This window comes from Pteronotus mesoamericanus, unplaced genomic scaffold (assembly GCF_021234165.1).
Source record: "Pteronotus mesoamericanus isolate MK-2021 breed Mesoamerican mustached bat unplaced genomic scaffold, CSHL_Meso_final scaffold_54, whole genome shotgun sequence".
Taxonomy (NCBI): Eukaryota; Metazoa; Chordata; class Mammalia; order Chiroptera; family Mormoopidae; genus Pteronotus; species Pteronotus mesoamericanus.
The window spans coordinates 37,416,644-37,436,280 of NW_026555321.1; positions in this window are offsets into that span (position 1 = coordinate 37,416,644).

Here is a 19,637-nt window from a genome sequence, read left to right on the forward strand (position 1 = left end):
CAGGTTCTTTTATTTGTGTATCTAAATAAACACCTAATGGTACCAACCTGGCTCTGGGGACGTGTTTGTCCCAGGAAGCTGGTGGCAGCTGTATCCTGGGAGCTAACTGAGCTGTTAGCTGCAGGCACAGACCCCTGTGCTTTCATGCAAATGTGTTTGTATTTATGGGTTTCCTCCGGCTCTAGGGCCCTGGGTTTTTCTCTGTAGCTTACAGAGCCCAGACGGCTCTATGGGGCGATGAGAGGAGGTGGTTCCAGCTGCAGACAGTCTGTCTCAGCAGAATGAGGGGCCAGTTTAGAAGAGCAGAGAGGTGAAGACCTGGCCAGAAGACACGAACAAAGGCCTAGGGGCTGGCTCAGGCTGGAAAGAAGGAAGGGAAGAGAAAGTTAACACAGCTCAGGCTTTGGGAAGATCTGGATTCAAATTGCAGAGTGTCCAGAAGACATGTTCATGTCAATCATTTTAAGCCTCAGTTTACTCATCTGTAAAATGGGGACAAGGCACGGTAATGCTAGGTGTAACTCCCATCGCATTACTATTTATCCCTGTCCTTGCCACAGAGGAGTCTGTCTGAGTTCTAGGATCTACTTCTCAGGAGCCCTTGCCTCCTTAAAGAAGAGGAAGGGCACAGGGGCGGAGAAAAAACTGAGAAAATGCCAAGTGGCTGGGTCCAGGTTGACAGCCATGCTCCAGTGTCCCCTGAGCCACGCAGATCTCCCACCACCTCAACGTCTCCCCCTCGCCTGCTTTCTATTTCTTTCTCTTCACCTCTCTCCCTTCTGCTCCCTCTTTCTGTTTCTGGGGGATAGGCCTTGTGGCAGGGCCCGCCCTCTAGCTCCTCTGGTCCAGCCCTCAGCTCTTTGTCCTTAGCAGTGGGTGAGGTGCCCCTGGGCCTGACTGGCTGGTCCCAGCAGCCAAGCAGCTGACTTCCCAGCAAACACTTTTCCGGGCTGAGGTGTAAGTTTCTATAGCTAGAGAGAAGAAGTAGGGTAAGGTGGGGCTGGTGCTGGCGAGGGAGGGGACTGTGGAGATAAGGGAGCTGAACTCTACCCAGAGGCCAAATGCCCACCTCCCCTGTTCCCCTCTATCCTCTCAGGAAACATTAGTCGAATCCCTGCTCTGCAGAGAGCAGTGCAAACCCCAGGGAAGACAGGCAGCAAGGCATGGACTGTGCTGAGGGATGCTGGGACTGCGGGAGCCAAGAGGAGGCGCCTGGGGACCCCGGCCCCTTCCTGTGCTGCAACACAGAGGCCCCCAAACCTCCCCCAACCCCACAGGGCCTGTCTAGAGTGAGTTTAGAACAAAAATACGGTGGGTGTTTGAATTCAGAGCCTCTTGCCACCTCCCTGCAGGTCCAAGACAGAGCTTTGCACACAGAGCTCCAGTGCCACACCCCACACCCCCCTGTGAAGAATGGGGGAATAAACAGTTTATCAGCTAGAGGCAGTGGAAGGTGGTGGGAAGAACATGGTGCCTAGAATCAGGAGCCTGGGGTTTGATTTGCATTCTGCCACCCACCCACTGTGGAACTTCCATGAGTTTCTTCATCGGGCCCCAGTTTCCTCATCTGAAAACGGGATCATTAATCACAGCTTCCGTGTGAAGCACCCAGCTCTGGAGCACCTTAAGGCCTGATGCTGGGTACCCTATGGTGCGGGGAAAAGCGCAGGAAAAGACGGCTGGGGCTGAGGGGCCCACTTCAAGCAGGCTGGGATGGAGCAGCGGCTGACGGAGACCCAAACTGCCTGGGAGGCAGGCCTGTTCCTAGAGCTGGGTAGGCGCCAAGCCTGACCCAGCTGCCTCAGGAAATGCTTCTCGTGGCTTGGCTCAGAGCCACACTCTCACTGGGATCTGGGGGTCTGGAAGCAGGCAGGCTGCCCCACCCCACCTGCCAAGTGGGTGTGTGAACGGAGAAGTCAGCTTGGCCCAGAGCAGGGCTGGTGGGAGCAACACACCCCATCGGAAATGTGTGCCAGGCCTCATGCTCAGGGCTGGGCAGGGTGACATGGACATGTCCGCCACCCCAGCTTCTGCGCAGCAGGTCTCAGACCGGACTGTACATAGGACCCTGCTGCCCAGGCTTTCCAGGTCTAATAAAATGGTGATCTCTGGAGGGGCCCAGGCTTCAGTATATTTAAAGCTCCCCGGAGGGTCCAACCTGCATCAGCATAGGGGGCCAGTTGGGTGAGATCCAGGAATCTGCATTTTGCCCAGTTATCTAGATGAAGCCAGGAAATCCTGCTCCGAGCAGGCCACAGTCTAGAAGGTGAAATCACTGTCCAGGTCCTGTGTTCGGCTGGACCCGACCCCAGAAGGCCCCTGTCTGAGAGCCAACCACTAGTCAAAAATTGGTGAGCATGGGGGCGGGAGTGCGCGGGACGGGGCGGGAGGGGGGCGGAGAGAAGCCACCGCCTGCGCCGGGCTGCAGCGCCCTCTGGTGCTGGGCAGATGCAGACCCGGGAGGACCAGCTTTGCGCAGCTTTAGTGCTGGGTTCTTAACCCATCTGTCCCTGGGGAAATTGCTGGAGAACCATTTTGCAGACTCAGAAACACGAAAGTTACACATCTAGACAGCTCCTCTAACATTTAAGAGGCTCTTTGGGCTAATCCATATCTTAACCCCATTCTCTGGCATTCGCCCAACATCATAGTCACATTTCCTCAATTTATTCTTAAGATGTGAATAGGGGGAGGGGTGTATAAAAGGACTAAATGGTAATGGGAAAAAAATACAATAAAGATTAAATTTTTAAGAAGATGTGAATAACCGATATGAGCTGGGAAGTCCCTGTTTTCTGCAGGTTTTAAAAGCAGGAAATAAGAGGGTGTGCAGCATTTGCCGGGGTTCGGGGGTGGGGGGCTAGTGGGCCTCAGAACTTCCAGCTGATGTCCTTGGCCTCATTCCAGCACGCTGGGGGTTCACACCTCTGCAGCCCACCATGCACCTGCCTCCTCCTCCTCCTTGGCCCCCTTCAAGCTGTATGGGACCTCCCTTCCGCATCCTGACTGCCCCGCAGGTGACCTCAGATTGCTCTGTGTGAGGTTAGAGTCTGCAGAGTTGGTTTTGGTTCCTCTGAGTCCTGACCACCTTCCCAGGCACTTTATTTCCTTGGGGCTGGGAGGAGGGAGATGCACGCAACGGAAAACATGGGACCTAGTAGCAAAGAAGGTAAAGAGGGGCAAAGGAAGGCTCCCAAAAGTGTGAGCCAGACCCAAGTCAATATGGCCCAGGTCAGGCCAGACCCATGAGGCTTGGGGCCCTGAGGCACCCCCTGGGCCTCTGACATGGTGGAATTCAACTCTCACTAGCTGTAGCCTCAGCAAGTTAAGTCTCTGGAAGTTTAATACCAGCCCCCAAATCAGGCTTCTAAAGTGGCCTCAGAAACCCTTAACTTCTCTTCCCCTGCTGTGAAATACATACTCGGAAGGCCCCGTGTTTGCTGCTCAGACGGTGCTTTTCCTTTTTCTTCTGAGAGGAGAGTTTATCTTTCTATTGATTTCACCTGTGATGGTAGAGGCACACGCTGTGGGTGGGGCGGCAGCGTTGGGCTCTGCTCCTGAATTCATACATTCCCACAAGCCTCAAGTGCCTGCTCTGTGCCAGGAGTTTGACGGGCATCTCTTGGAGCTGTCACTCAATGCCATGTTCTAGTGTGAGACTCACTGTGTGCCACTCAAGAGCTTATGACAGAGAGGACCTGGGTCCAGCACTGTGCTTGATGCTTTCCCTGCGTCGTTGACAGCAATTAATCCTCACAAGAAATCTGTGAGAAAATGACTGTTAGTCTCCCTCAGCAAACAGAGGCTCTGAGAGGTTAAGGAATTGGTCCAGTAGCTCTGGGTTGGGGGCTCTGTTGTCTTGTTTCCCACAGAGATGAGCACAATCTCCTGAGCCTGCTCAGGAGCTATCGGGGAAAACACAGGGTCTCTTGTCTTGATCCCCAGAGGCACCAGGAAGAAGGAAGGCAAGCCTGGTGGCAGGCAGGGACAGCAGAGGGTAGCTAGGATACGGCAAAGGCAGGCTGACGTGGAACTGGAAGGCCCCTTGGAGATCATGGACCTTCAGCAGGGATCCCCATGGATCCATGGTGGAAAACTGAGGCTACAGATGGGAAGGGTCACACAGGGAAACCCTCAGATGGAGTAGCCCGCTGTGTTCACAGCCTTCTTCCTCCTACAGTAGAGCAGCCTGGCTCCTTCCCTTTTCTGCCCACTGCAGATTCATACTGAGCCAGGCACATCGTGAGCGGTCAGTAAGTGTTGATGAATGAGCACAGGTGAGACTGCAAGTGTACACTGAGCACTTTCTCCACTCAAAACACAGTCCTGCCTCTTACTTTCCCCCCTCCCCCGGCTCTGGTATGGGGAGGGGGTAAGGGCAAGGAGGGGTGGCTGCTATTCCTGCCCTGGTATGTCAGCAGCAGCAGGTGACCAAAAGCCAGGGACCTCAGGAATTGATGTCCACCAGCTGCTGGGTGGTGGAGGCCCACAGCCCCCGTTGAGGGTTGGGACCTAGTTCAACAGCAAGGCAGATGCAGCTCGCCGCAGTGCATTAGAAACCTACCATCAACAGTATTGGCAAGGCCTCTCTGAGCCACTTCCTGGGTTTTAAAGCATGAGTTCAGAAACAATTAAGCCACTTAGACACAATTTGTATCAACGATTAAGTTAAAAAAACACTTCAGAAAATGCTTGCATTGAATTAAAAATGGATCTTGTTAGCTCAATTGTTCTTGAACGTCCTGCTTGGAAATAAAGTATGTTTAAAAAAATACAAAAAAGATTGTCTTTAAACCCTGGCTCCGGTTTGCTACAGATGAATATCATATGCCCCAGTTTATATTGGACCCGTGCTCATACTCAGCCTACCAGGAGCCAGGAGGTGGCAGTGCTCCTGGCCAAACCCTGAGACACAGGCTTGAAGACGGATCTGAGTCTGCAGCTGCCTGTCCCATCCCCAGCTGCCACCCAGCCTCTCTGATACTCTGTTTCCTCACCTGTAGCTTGTGCGTAATAGTACCAGCTTTATAGGGTTGTTATGAGGCCAACGCATAAAAAACTGTTGGTATAGCCTGGCACATAGTAAGTACCCAGGAAATCTAGGACTATCATTCTTAACTCCATGAAATTTTTTCTGTTTTCGTACATGTTTGCCTTAATGAAGCTTAACGATGCTGTAAGTATAAGGCTTGGCTGGGCCCAGGCTGCAGCATCCAGGATTCCTGCAGAAAGGGGACACCATTCTCCCGGGATGGGAGTGGAGTGAAGAGCCCTGCATTGTGAGTCAGGAGTAGGTCCCAGACTTGGCAGCAGGGTCCCTTCCCTCCCTCCCTCACTATGGGCTTTGGGCCCTCAGCCAGCTCAGCAGCAAGAAAATGAGTGTCTAAGGCTGATACGAATGGTATGTAGGTCTCAGGTGGTTTTAAATTATGATAAAGAACATGTGAATGCCAAATGTCCCAGTTCTTGGCACAAATTAAAATCAAATGGTACAAAAGGCAATAATTACCACTGTCATAAAATTCTTCTTTTTATTTTTTACAGTTTAAAAATCATATTGTCTTTTTATTTATCTTGGCAACAATCCTATGAGAGAGATAAGACTAGAAAAATTACATTTACAGATAACACCAAGGCTCAGAAAGTTAAGTGATTTGTCTAATATCACAGATTTTTAGTAGCAAAGCAGGAACCTAGGACTCATTCCTTGTGCTGAAACAGAGATGTTGATTTCAAATACAAATAAGAAATTGCTTTTAATAACTTATTCATGAGCCCTGGCAGGTGCAACTCAGTTGGTTGGAACATCATCCAGTAAACTAAAAGGTTACTGGCTCGATCCCTGGTCAGGACAGATACCTATGTTGCAGGTTTGATCCCTGGTTGGGGTGCATATGGGAGGCAACCAATCAATGTTTCTCTCTCACACTGATGCTTCTTTTCTTCTCTTTCTCTCTCTCTTACCCTCTCTCTAGGATCAATGAATATGTTCTTGGGCGAGGATTAAAAACAATTTTTTTTATTGTTGTTCAAGTACAGTTGTCTCCATTTTCTCCCCACCAGTCCCCTACGCCCCACCCATCCCCGCCTTCCACCCTCGATCTTACCTTTTCGGTTTTGTCCATGTGTCCTTTATACATATTCCTTGATGACCCTTCCCCTAATTTCCCCCATTATCCCTCTCCCCCCTCCCTTCTGGTTACTGTCAGTTTGTTCTTTATTTCAGTGTCTCTGGTTATATTTTGCTTGCTTGTTTTGTTGATTAGCTTCCAGGAAAAAAAAAACACACTTTTTATAAAATAACTTATTCATGAAATTCTGTTGAAAGTTGTGGTAGCTGCAGAAGAAGCTACCAATGCCTGGAGTGTGTCCCCTTCTCTGTCCCCTCTGGTTTGGTCTCACAACCCACACTGATATCTCTCCCTCGGCCCTCATGACCTTCCTCCCTACGTTCCCCAGCATGTTCCAGAGCTGAGACCCTCCCACAGGCCCCCAACGGTAGCCCCTGCTGGTAGCATCAGAACGGGGATATGCAGTTTGTGCTGATGTGCCTTGAGCAGCTACTAACGTGATAACCTGAGCTGTAGGCTTTTCTAGTACATTTGTGGTCATGACTCTGAAATGAAGGCTGGACTCCTTAACTCTGTGAGTAGTTCCTGAGAACTGACTGCATGCAGAGGGCTCGGCAGAATGGGGAGAAACTGGTGCAAACAAGGAGCAGGCCTCATGGTCTCATGGGGGCCTGTAAACAGACAATGTATTACAGTGCGAGGGGCGGTGGGTGCACGCAGGAGGCGCTGGCTCTCCCTGGGAGAGCAGCAGAGACCAGGGAAGGCCTCCTGGAAGAGGAGACTTCTAATCTGGGGATCCAAAGAACGAGCAAGTGCCATCATCAGACCTGCAACACTTTTAAAGTCTGCGGATACCAAGTACTGCTGAGAGGCAAAGCAGAGGGTCCCTATTAGCAAGGATGGAAACGTATACCTGCCCCCCTCCCCCGGGAGGGCAACTGGCACACTTTGGGTGTGCGAAGGCCCACATCTTCACTGCTGGGGGAAGCCTTGGCCGTGGTATGAAGAGCTGCCGGACGGGGGAGGGTGTGTGCGGGCCATGAAACAGTGCAGGCCAGAGTGGCTCTGAGCTCAGGACGCAAGCTTCTGTGAAGTGCACAGACCAGCAGGGGTGAGAACACCAGGCCAGGACGCTCGCTGCTTCTGGGGGCAGGGCTGACGCGGCCGGGGGCAGGGAGGACGAAAAGTCCTGGGGTTCCTTCTGGAGTGATTTGCCTCTTTGAAAAAATCTGAAGAATGTAAGGAAAACCATTACAGGTTTATAGGGCTCAGTGGAGGGCCTGTGGATACTTAGTTTCATCTCTGTGTTTTATGTTCAAAATGTTTCATAATTTTTAAAAAGTGTTATTTTAAAGACCAGGTAGGTGTTCTGTCTCTTGACCTGACTGCTGGGTACCCAGGCATCCCTTTAAAATGGTTTGTTACACAGTCTGTTTGTTCTAGGTGCTTTTCTTTAGGGAGGTGACATTTCACAGGTTTTAACAGATAAAAGGAATGAGTAGGCGAGAGTCTGGGGTCGGGGAAGCAGCCCCAGGCAGAGGAACGGGCAGGCGCCAAGGCCTGGGAGCCGGGCAGAGCCCCGAGTGTGCAGGGCCCTGGGAGCCTGGGCCCAAGGATGGTGGTCCCCTGAGGGGCAGCCCTGCTCGCAGGGCTGTGTGAGGTCAGGCTCTCTCTCCTGTCACTGGGGGGCCAGGCCCGACCCCGTCTCAGGCCTGGGCGAGGCTGCCTGGGAACAGAGCTCTCTTCGTGGGAGAGGCGCCCGCGGGAGGAGAGAGGAACGGGCTTAATCAAGTGCTCACACCGGCGGCCGGCGCGGCCTGCAGGTGGGGGCCGTTATGAGCCTGGCATTTCTTGTTGGAAGTGGCAGGGGAATTGGGGGAATTCTAATGGGGGAATTGTGGCAGCAGCGGTGTGAGAGTGACAGCGACAGCCTGGCTGGAGGGAGGAGAGTGCAGTGACCCCGGGCTGAGGCACAGAGGAAGCTGCCTTCATGAGCTCGGTAGCCTTTCCGGGACTTTCAAAGATTGGGGAAGGCACAGCGTAGGCGAGGGCAATGGGAAAGTTGCGTTTTTCTGGGGGAAGTAAAAATTAAGCTTCAAGCAGTTGTTCCCAAAACTATCCGGTGTTCTTTCTGCAACAGCCATGGAAAGTCAGACCCCCGGCCTGGTACTGGCCTTCTCAACGGAGCGCTGTGCGGGCGCAGGGAAGGGGGGACCCTGGCGCCCGGCGAAGGCGGAGCGATTTATCTGACAAGTCTTATCAGGAAGACTCTCCGACATGAAGGAAAGCACAAAGACTGATGCTGCCCCAGACCAAGAAATAAAACATTAGAGATACAGTTGTACCCCTTGTACCTCCCTCCCCAACACACAACCCTAATTTCCTGTGTTTTTCCAGAGAGAACCAGCCCCACCTTTCAGTGTGGGGAGCATTTCCCCGCACCACAGGCCAGAGGAGTCCCTGAACATATCTAGAGGATTGTTTTGCTTGTTTTAAAGCTTTATATAAACAGTTATCTCTGCTCAGAGGATCCTTCTGCCACCAGATTTCCTCCTGGCGTGCTTCTGAAGTTGACTTTTGCCAAGCCCTGTAGCTCAAGTGCATTTCTTTTCTTTTTCACCCCTTTAAAGTGTAGAATTCAGTGGTTTTCAGTATATTCATCGAGTTGTGCAACCATTGCCACAATTTTAGAACTGTTTCATCACCCAGAAATGAAACCTCATACCCTTTAGCTATCACCTCCCTCCAAATTCCCCCATAGCTTCAGTTTCTGACTGCATAGATCTGCCTATTCAGGACATTTCATATAAATAGAATCACACAATATGTAGTCTTTTGTGACAGGCTAAGGCATTCCTTTTCATGTTTCTATGATATTCCATCACATACACTTGCCATAATTTATTTATCCAAATGGGTTATGTGGAACCCTGCTTTCAGCCAAGATGGAAAAAAAGGTACCATATTTACCTTCCTGACTGAAAACAAAAGAAAACAAAACGAGAGAAAATCAATAAAAACAACAGTTCTCAAGATGCTGGACCTCAGGCAACAAAAGGGCAGTACCCTCTGAGACAGGAAATGAGGGAGGTGAGCCCTGTGGCTGCCCAACTTTACTGCCTGGAGACAGTCTCCGCGCTGAGGCATCGGGAGGTGGGACCAGTGGAGCTGTAAGAGTTTAGGGAAGCCAGGGTCTTAGAATTCACCATGTAGCCTATTAGAGATGAGAGAGCTGGAGAGGGTCCTCCTTGAGTACTTGGCTGTGTACTCTTTGTGCATGCATGTGATGAAGCCCAAGGCTGGGAGAAAGAACCATATGAGTGGATGAAAGGGAACAATCCTCAGAACTCAGAGTTGGGAATAGTGCCTGTTCTCAGCAGCCAGACTGGAAAACCTCATGATACAGGGCTTTTGTGTAGAGTATCCAGAGGGAACTGCATCCTAGAACAGAGCCCAAGAATATTTATGGAAATACAAAAAATATCCAGTGCCCAATCAAGTTAAATTCACAATGTCTTGTATCCAATCAAAAATGACCAGGCATGAAAAGAAACTGGAGGAATATCAATCAATTAAAACTGACCCAGAACCAATACAAGTATTAAAATTAGTAGACAAGGACATCAAAATTATTATAACTGTATTCCATATGTTGAAAAAGTAAAGGATGACACAGGATTTTTAGGGCAGTGAAATTACTCTGTATCATATAGAATATATAATTCTGTATCATGCAGTGGGAATTTAATGATGGATACATGTTGTTATACATTTGTTTAAACCCAGAGAATGTAGGACACTAACAGTCAACCTGATAGGGGAACTCAAGAGACAAAGATTTTAGCCTTAACTATAGTTGATAGGCTTAAGTGATTAATGCAAGTGGAAAGCAGTTATTCCAGGAATGGAATTCATGACTCCCGGAGGTAACTACTCAGGTAGGCGCAATTCACACTTGTGCCCCAGGGATCTGCTGAGCCATTGTGTTCCAGGGAGAAAATGCAGATAAGCAATTTTTGATCAACAGATAAAGAAATACGAGGAAAAATCACCCTGGATTGCAACTCTTATCTGGTTAATCTTTTTTTCTCAAACCCTTTACCTATCCTTCTCCTTATAAAAAGGTCAGCCTGAGATGAGATGTTAAGCTTGTTTTTGAGGGTACATACCATGTTGTCTTCCCAGATCCTGGCATCTGAATAAAGTGCCCATAAGATTCAATCCTTGTCTCTATTTATCAGTTCTAGTAGTGACAGGCAGTACGGATGCTGACTTTTCCAGTTTCAAACCCTAATGTAAACTATGGGCTTTGGATGATAATGGTGCGTCAAAGTAGGTTCATCAGTTGTAACAAATACAGCACCTGGTGAGGGATGCTGATAATGGGGACGTCATGCATGTGCAGGGGCAGAAGGTATATAGGAACTCTACCTTCCTCTCAATTTGCTGTGAACCTAAAACTGCTCTAAAAAAATAGAGCCTATTTAAAAAAAAAAAGTTAAGCAAAGGTATGGTGATATATATTTAAAAAAAATCCCAATAACACTTTTTAAATTTTTTTTGTAGAGAGTAAAGTTTTTATTTGCTCTCTAAGAAAGGAGAGGGGCATGGTGTGGAGAGATACAGCAGCATTGAGGAGTGGGGGCTTCAAGTTTTTGTTGAATTATAATCGGATATTAAAAGGGTGAGGGGTTGCTGTTGTGTGGCTCCTGAGCACAGGCTGCAGTCTGTTCCAATGTCATCGTCTGCCTGTGGCCACAGGGAGCAGTTAGTCAGTCTAGCCGTTTTTGTTTTTCAGTAATTTCCAGTCAATTGTTCTAGAGAAAAACCAAATTTTCTTATATCGATCATTGGCTTGAAGATGGGTGAGGAGGCTGTCCACAGAGTCTGGAGAGACGGAGAAAGACTAGAATCCTCTCCCTGAATCTCACAGAGACAGGGTGAGGGGGTTGCCCCAGAGCGAGCTTCCGCTGCCTACTGCTCCCCTAGTTGTAAGGTTCAGGAGGCTGGAGAGGGAGAAATAGAGAATGTCCCTGTATGGGCCACCGAAATGGAAGGGTGGTTGGTGACATGGGCTGTGAAAGAATTCAGAGAGGAGAAAGTGTAGAGTCCAGTTTTTCTTCACTCCCCAAGAAAGGAGAGGGGCATGGTGTGGAGCGATACACCTGCCCCAATAACACTTCTAAAGATGAAAACTATGTCTGAGATGAAAAAAAAAAGGTGATAAAATTAACAGCAGATTAGACATTGCAGATAAAAGATTAGTAAACTTGAAGACATAGCAATGGGTAGTATCCAAAATGAAGCCCAGAGGGAAAAAAAAGAATTTTTAAAAAATGAACGGAACACCATTGAGTTGTGGTACAATATCAAGCATTCTAATGCATATGTAATCTCTGAATATGGAATCTCCGAAGGCAGAGGGGATGATGGTACAGAAAAAATACTGGAAGGAATAATGGCAGACAAATTCCAGATTTGATGAAAACTATAAAAGCTATAGTATTGAAACTGGAGGGCAACCAAGTCCAGGGTTCATGCTGCCTGTCACTGCTCAGCCAAAAAGCAGAGACACAAATTGGATTATAATTGCACTTTTATTAATATCAGAAGTGAACAATCTGAGAAGGTGGAGGGTAAAATCCCTAACATCCACCCCCCTCCTGGCATTTCAGGAACAAGTTTAATTGGGGGAAGTGTAGGAATTTGGGAGGGGAAATTCCTATGGGGAGCAAGTACTTGCTGTTTCTCTTGGGCGGGGTCAGGGGTGGGACCTGAAAGGGAATCTGCATCTTCTTCCCAAGTGGGATCCTTTATTTTCCATTTGCATTATAATTCCTCCTCCTCCCTTCCCTGAGGCCTGTGGTTTATGGCCAGGGAGGTTTGTGTTCTCTGGTGAGGGAGGAGAGGTATAAGTCATTTTCTCTCAGGTGTCCTTGGTAGGGGGAGATAAGGTCTCACAATTCACTAGCTGGCTGTAAACAGCTCAGTTTGTCCTTGTTTAATATTCTTGTCTCAGTTTCCCCATTCCACTTGCCCAAGAATTTTCCTAGCTTCTTACTATCCTATCTCAGTATAGATCCAACAGGCTCAATGAATCCCAAATACAATAGACACAAGGAAAATGACACCAAAGCACATCATAATTAAATTGCTAAAAAAAAAAAAAGAGCAATAAAGAAAACATCTTAAAAGAACCAAAGAAAAACATGTTGCAGGCAAAGGAACAGAACTAAGGCTGATAAGGATGACAACAGATTTTTCTTTCAAAACAATGCAAGTGACACAATGGGGACAAATCTTTAAAATACTAAAAGAAAAAACAGTCAATCCAGAATTCTCTGTCCAGCATGGAGTCATCGAGTTTTTCAGACATCTAAAGCATCTCCAGCATCTATAGAAAATGTTAAAGGTAGTCCTTCAGGCACAAGGAAAATCACCCCAGATGTAAATACAGATCTGCCCAAAGGAACAAAAAGCACCAGAAGCAGTGACTATGTGGGTGAACTGTGACATGGAATTGCAAAGCAGGCACATAACTCCCAGAGGTCACATGATTTGATTTGACATTCCTTTATCAAAGTAAATGTCATGATTGCTATAGGGGTGGCCACAAGGCATGAAAACTGTTTCTGGGGGTAACGAAATTCAGGAAATCTTCTGCAATACAACTGTGCAAGAAACTTTCTCAACCACCAAACTGAAGTTTTCTCAGGTTAATGTGATATGGTGTTACTCATCTCTCAAGTACCCACTTTGTTGGACAGCCATAGAGCGCCATGTGTCATGTAATAAACACTGCACTTGGTTATGTGGAGACAATGAAGATGAACCAGAAAATCGCCCACGTTTTAAGGATTTCACAATCTAGAATGAATCTCCATGACAAGGCAACGGATACTATTGCCTTATGAAGGGGAGAAACCCACGGGAGGGAGGTTTCTCTCAATCAGAGATCTAAGGAGGGCCATTTCTTTGGTAACCTCCAAAGCATGAGAATGTAGAAATATTTAGTGAAGAAATGCTGCGTCTCGTTGCAGCCTTCTTGACAACTTCTGATTAAAGTGTTAAATTTCTGGTTATAATATTAAATATTTTGCTTCCCTCCCTGCCTCCCATTACTGTACTGTAAGTCCGAAATGAGAGAAAGGGAGAGGAAGAGGGAAGACACAACACAGATAAGAGGAAGTGAAGGGCAGAGGGGAGGGAGGTCATTTTCGCCACCAAAATGTCTAGATGAGCTATCTCCAGAGGCGGTTGGTGACACGGTGTGTGGCCTTGGAAATTACAGCTCACTTTGGGCTTGCATGCAGATTTCACTGATGAGAACAGAAAGAAAACACTTTTGGTTTGGGAGGCTTAAGAGCCTGTGAAAGGCCTGATTAATTTTATATGTCAAGTACTCTAGGAGTTTATTTCCTTCCTGTATGCTCTTGGTTTAGTAACCCCTTTATGAAAATTTGAGCCTGTCTTGTCTAAAGAAAGCCACAGAGATGTGGTGCTTTAGGCCCAGGATATGCGGAGGTCTCCTACTTGGTGCCTCAGCCAGGTGTGGGGAATCACTGGCCGGCAGACAGGAATTAGGGCTGGCTCGTCTTTGGATTCCTCTGTGCACAGGACCTGGGCAGTGAAAAGCATTTAATAAAATACTGGTTGGAGAAGGAAAAAGAGAAGTTTCTCTTCCTGCAAAAGTAAAAATGGAAGTCTGTTCAGGAATAGTTGGGGCCTAAATGATGAAGTTAGCATTGAAGGCCGCATCACCTTGAGACAAGCTAATAATCCAGGATGAGGGAATAGGGAAACTGAGACAGATGGCTAAAGGGCCCAGCAGTTTACAGCCATCTAGTAAATTTCAAAATCCTGTTGTTACTGAACAAAAAGGACCCGTTTGCGGGTGTGGGGGGTGCGCCCAGATGCTATTACTGAAACAACGACACCCTCCTCACCCGGGACCCCTCGGTTGTGGGTCCTTTGCCCGCCACCCTTGGAATTATGGCTCTGAATGGCAGAGTTTGGTGAGAAGGAAAAGGAACTATTTATTCAAAAGTTATACAGGTTTGACTAATGGCTAAATGTCACCCTTAAACCTCAAAATCCCTTCAAAACAACCACCAGCACACACACCGTCCTGCCTTCCCCACTTTGCCCAGTTTGCCCAGTCAGGCCCGTCAGGGGTACCGCCCTTCAGAAGAAAAAGAACAGAATCCGGGGCTCGGCTAGGCCGGCCTCTCGCGGGTCTCAGCACCATCTACCGTGTCGCCGTGATCTCCAGCTCTCAATCCATAACCATGTGGCACCTTCTCCTGGCCCACTAGCAAGAGTCCTTTCTCCCCTCTTTCTTCCCGCGTGGTCTTCACACTGTTCCCCAGAGTCTGTGTCCCATTCTCTCTCCTGCAGGCCCCTGTCTCTCCTCTTTCTCTTCCAGTTACATTCTGCATTAAGTCTTTTAAACCTTCCTGATTAGCTTTGGTGATATGCCAAAAAATCCTCTTAGCAAATGAGGAAGGAAGCTATCCTGTTATTGACATGCAAACTGACTCTCAGTGGCCCTGCTCAAGGCTCCCATCCCCCATGGTGTCCCGCCCTAGGGTGGGGAGAATATATTTTTCTTGGACACTCTAATCTCTGAACCCCTTTACAAAATACCCTTTGGTGGGCGGAGGGGGTGGCCCTGGCTGTGCCCCATTACACTATCTTCCCTAACCAAGGATACTTGAGAGTAAATGGCAAAGTTCTGCCTAACCAGGTGGTAAACTGTTTAAATCACCACACTCATGGAGAGCGGATAGCAGAAATTCAATCAATTAGTGTCATTTGTGTCAACTTCACCCAAGGACAAGCGGAATAAATCTCATTTTAATGCATCAGCATAAAGCTGAAGGCATATTCTATTAAGACGCTCCTCTAAGACCTCCACTAAAATTCCCGCCTTTAGAAAACAGATAAGAATCCTCAGGACAAAGACCCAGCAAGGGCTCTCTCCGGAGCATGCCCACGCTTTCCTTCCCTCTCAGGCACGCCTCTTTACTTTTCTCTCCTGAACTCTAGGGGCTGCCATGAGACTTGCAACCAGGTGAGCAATGGGCAGCTTGTTCCTGTCCTGTGTCCAAGGTCCCCTTTGCTCTGACCTCCCAGTGGGCTCACGGCAGCCCTGCCGTGGCTCACTTCTTTCCTATAACGTTCCCAGGGCGCCAAAGCGGAGCACCGCCTAGGCTCTCCTGTCGCTTCTTCCACCCTAACCCTTCCTTTGTTTCGCTGTCTCCGGCTTTAATAAACATACTGTCAAAATCATCTGGACTCAGGCTGTGAAATCTTTCCTGCACGAAGTCAAGAACCTACACAGTACCAGCCAGCCAGAGGCAGACCCACTCTGGCCTGTTCCCTTTCCGGTGACAGTCCCATCCCCTGGATGTGCCCTCTAGTCACACCAGATGTGTGCTGTTGCCCAAGTAGGCTTTGCCCTCCTCCTGGAGGCCCTTGCCCACTGCCCACACACATGCAGGTTACCATCAGTCAAAACCCAATCTGCACCCAAGGCTTGGCCTACAGGCCCTCTCCTCCCAGAGTTTCTTCTGATCCCCTCCCTCGCTGCCCACCACCAAGCTCTCCCTTCCAGTTGGTCCCCATGTTCTTCCTATTGCCACACTGACTTGTGTTTTCCTCTGTCCTAAGAGTTCGAGCACCAACCCAGACCGGGGAAGGATAGGAGGCAGAAGAGGAAGTGGGGGAGACCATGGAGGAACTGAGAGAAGCTGGCCTGTGGCCTTTAGAGCAAAAGAGAGACATTTGAGGTGAGGAAGCCATTCAGGGCCTTGCCAGAGGCTGGGCTTAATCCAGTGGTGGGGGAGGGGCAGGGAATGTGTTTGAACCGGAGAGTGCTTCTGGTGGGTTCTCAAGGGTCCTCTTGGGCTGCTGTGAGGAGAATGAGCTGGGGGCGGCGGGCAGAGGCCAAGAGGCAGCTGGAGGCCACTAACTGGTGCTCTGTGCTGCGAGAAGTGATAGGGGTCTGGACCAGGATGAGGGCAGAAGGTGACACATTTGGGATCATTTAGGAAGTAAAATCTACAGGACCTGGAGTTGTTGGGAGAGAACCCTGTCCTGTCTCTCAGTGGTAATAGCCTGGAAGCTTCCTTTTTGCCCCAGCATGCATCTTGGTTTCAATGCCGTCTACCTCTGCAGCCCAGGCTCTCTGGTCCGTGAGTCCACCTGTCCCCAGTCCTACAGGTAGGAGTGCAGGTTCCTCACTTCCCCCTGCAAAGTGATGCAACTAGGGCCTCTGAGGATGACGGAGAGTAGCTAACGGGTGAGGTCTATGTCCTTGAGATCAGGTGAAATGAAATTTTTGGTGGGGTCTAAACTTACATTGTACATTTATAATAGGTGAATTTTATCTCAATAAAGCTGTTTTAAAAAAAACAAACAACAGCTGTTAAGCAGCATCCTGAGCTGCTGCAGGCTGAGTCCTAAGTATTCCTAAGTATTGTAGTCACACAGAGGCCTGGGCTGAATGCCACCAACCCCGCCAGATGCCTTTGCCTGTGACTCGTTAGGCACTGCCACTGTCTTTGGAGCCCTCATCTCCCTAGCACTGTGCTAACAACATTGCTACATCCCTCACGTCATTCTCACAGCAGCTTTATGAAGCCCCTGTCATTACTTCCATTTAACAGATGAGGAAATTGAGGCTTGGAGAGCAATGGCACAGCGTGGAGAATAGTGAAGGGGGGATCAGGACCCAGCCCTGCTTCTCTGCAGCGTTTTGGTCTGTGGAGGTCTGTGAGGTGCCTCCAGCCCTGCCCGTCTCCCCTGTTGCCCCTTGCCAGGCTCTGCTGCCTGCAGCCTCACTTGAGTGGCCTGGGAACTGATAAGTGACTGTCACATTGTCACATGTACGGCTGTGTGGTCATGTGAAGAAAAGTGGTCTCTGGCCTCCCCTCTCCGCCAGCTGGCGTGGCAGGGCCTTCCTTTGGTACCAGGAAAGTTTGTCCTGAGGCTGTTGTGGTGTCCAGCTGACCTCCCCAGGCCACGCTGACCTCCCACTCAGCTGCTTGAGCCACAGGGCCTGGCCAGGCCTTCCTGGCTGAGAGGTCAGGCCACGGAGAGCCTCAGGCCCTGTCCTGGATTCTCATCCTCCCTGGCCTGGGGCTGAGGGAGAAATGTCAGGTTCCTAGAACTCTCATGAGGGTTCAGGTGACCATCTTCCCGCACATTCTGCACCAAGTGTATTCTGTACCGTCTTCTCAGCCAAAAAAGAGGAGGCAGTTTCAGGGGCTAATTATAGCCCCGGGATCTGTAAATGTCCCAGGTTCCTGTGCATTTGCTGCCCTAGGGTTGCGGGTGACTGGGTCAGGGGCCTTGGGATTATGACCACTCCCCTCTATTCTGCCTAGGTCCCAAGTGCCAGCCGCCCAGGCCCTATCTTCCCCTTCACAAGCTGGGCAGGTCTGTGAGAGGCTGGCAGGCTGGAGTGAGGACAGCTGCCTATCCTGCCTGGGTCCTGGGGGCCGTGGCTGCCCAGTGGACATGGGTCTAGCAGGTCCAGCCTAGCCTCCCTGCAGGCTTGGGCCTGTGCCCATGGCTCAGGGGCCCATGTCCCACCACTTGCTTCTAGAAACTTCTCTGTGAGGGCCTATAGACTTTGGGGACTCCAGGCGACTTTGTGGACAGACCTATGGGGTCTGAGCTCACTCTGTACTCCCTATGGCCATTGTCCTGAAGAACCCAAGGCCCTTCTCCAGGGGGCCTTCTCCAGCAGGCCCCAAGGGCAACAGGGTGAAGAGGCTGGCATCTTGGGAGTAACAGAGATCCAAGCTTCAATCCCAGCTCTGCTGTGCTGGGGTAACTGGTTCTAGCTCATCTGTAAAATGGGGATAATCCTGTTGTGAGGACTAAATAAGAGGTGTACACATAAAGCACTGGCTTCCAGGTGTTCAGTCGTGTCACCTTCACCTCTCACTCCTGATGCTCACTGTTCCCTACTGGCTACAGCCCGGTCTGTACAGTAGCCCCTCCCCACTGCCCCCTTAGCTCCACCTGGGGGCAGTTCCAGGCATTGCAGTACCAGGGAAGACCACCAGGTGGCACGCACCCCAGGTCCCCCTCCCAGGACTGCACACCTGCGCATTTCCTTACTCTTCCATGGTTTACTGTTATGTTTTTAATCCTCACCGAGAATGTTTTTTACCGATTTTAGAGAGAAGGGAAGGAGAGAGATACAGACAGAGAGAAATATCGATGTGAGAAACATCAATTGGTTGCTTCCCATATGCGCCCTGACTGGAATCAAACCCACCTTTTTAGTGTGCAAGGATGCCACTCCAACCAAGCTACCTGGGCAGGGCCACTATCGTCATTTTGATTATGGTAACATGCCACTTGACAAAGGGATGCCTTCTGAGAAATGCACCCTGAGGTGCAAGCATCAGAGTGTACTTACAAAACATAAATGGTATGACATACTACTGTAAAATTATATGTGCTCTACACTTCCATGATTGGCAGCTCTGTAGGTTCGTTTACACTAATAAACCACAAACATGTATTGATAATTCGTTGTGCTATGAATGCCACTAGGTAGTAGAAACTGTTCAGCTCCGTTAATCTTATGGGACCACTGTCATATATGCATTCCATTGCTGACCGAAATGTTGTGTTACAGTGCATGACTGTATAAGGGGGCATCATAATCATGTCTGTACCAGAGCTGTGGCTGACAACTGGCCCCCACCCCTACCTCTGTTGGCCCATGCAGAAGAGGGCTTGCCCACTCCTCTCTTCCTCCCCATGTGGGCTCCCTGGAACTTACTCAGACTCCCAATCCTAGTGCCGAAGTCACTTCCGGCCAGTGCTCGCAGGCTGAGAAGCTCTGACCCAGAGGTGGAGAAAAGGAACCCTGGCCCAGGCCTTCCCCACATCCCTGCTCTTCCCCCTCCCTCTGGCATTGGTGATGCAGACACACAGCCCCTGGTACAGCCAAACCTGGATCAACCAATAGCTGAGCAGGAGGCAGTTTGTTGCCTGGGGGTTGGACGGGTTCTTTCTGTCCAGATTATCCATGGACAAGTGGACATGTCTACAACGTGCCTCGTCATCCCCAAGAACTCTGCCGACTTCCTGCGGGGGGGTCCCACCTATGGCCGGGGCATCCAGCCCTCTTTCCTTGGCATTAATTTCTTCTAGGCTAGTATAAAGGTCTCCACAGTTGGCCACAAGCAAACTGGGAACCTGTTTGGTTCTGAGCCCAGGTAGCAGGGGGATAAACAGGCTGTGGTCACAGGAGAGAGGGAACCAGCAGCAGGCAGGGGCTGGAGCTGAGGGCGAGGCATTTGAGTCGCAGCCTCTGGCCCTGAAGGCAGACTGCAGTCCACCGTCACCTGGCAGTGTCTGCGAGGCAGCAGCAGTTATGGCGGCTGAGGTGGATGCCGGGGAGGTGACTGCAGAAGGCCTTAGGACCCCCATGTCCTGGCCCAGAGCCAAGGATGACAACTTCCCTCTGTCCCCCTCCACCTTTCTTCCCCATAACCAGCACTGGCTGCACCCACAAAGAAACAACATTTCAGAGGCCGA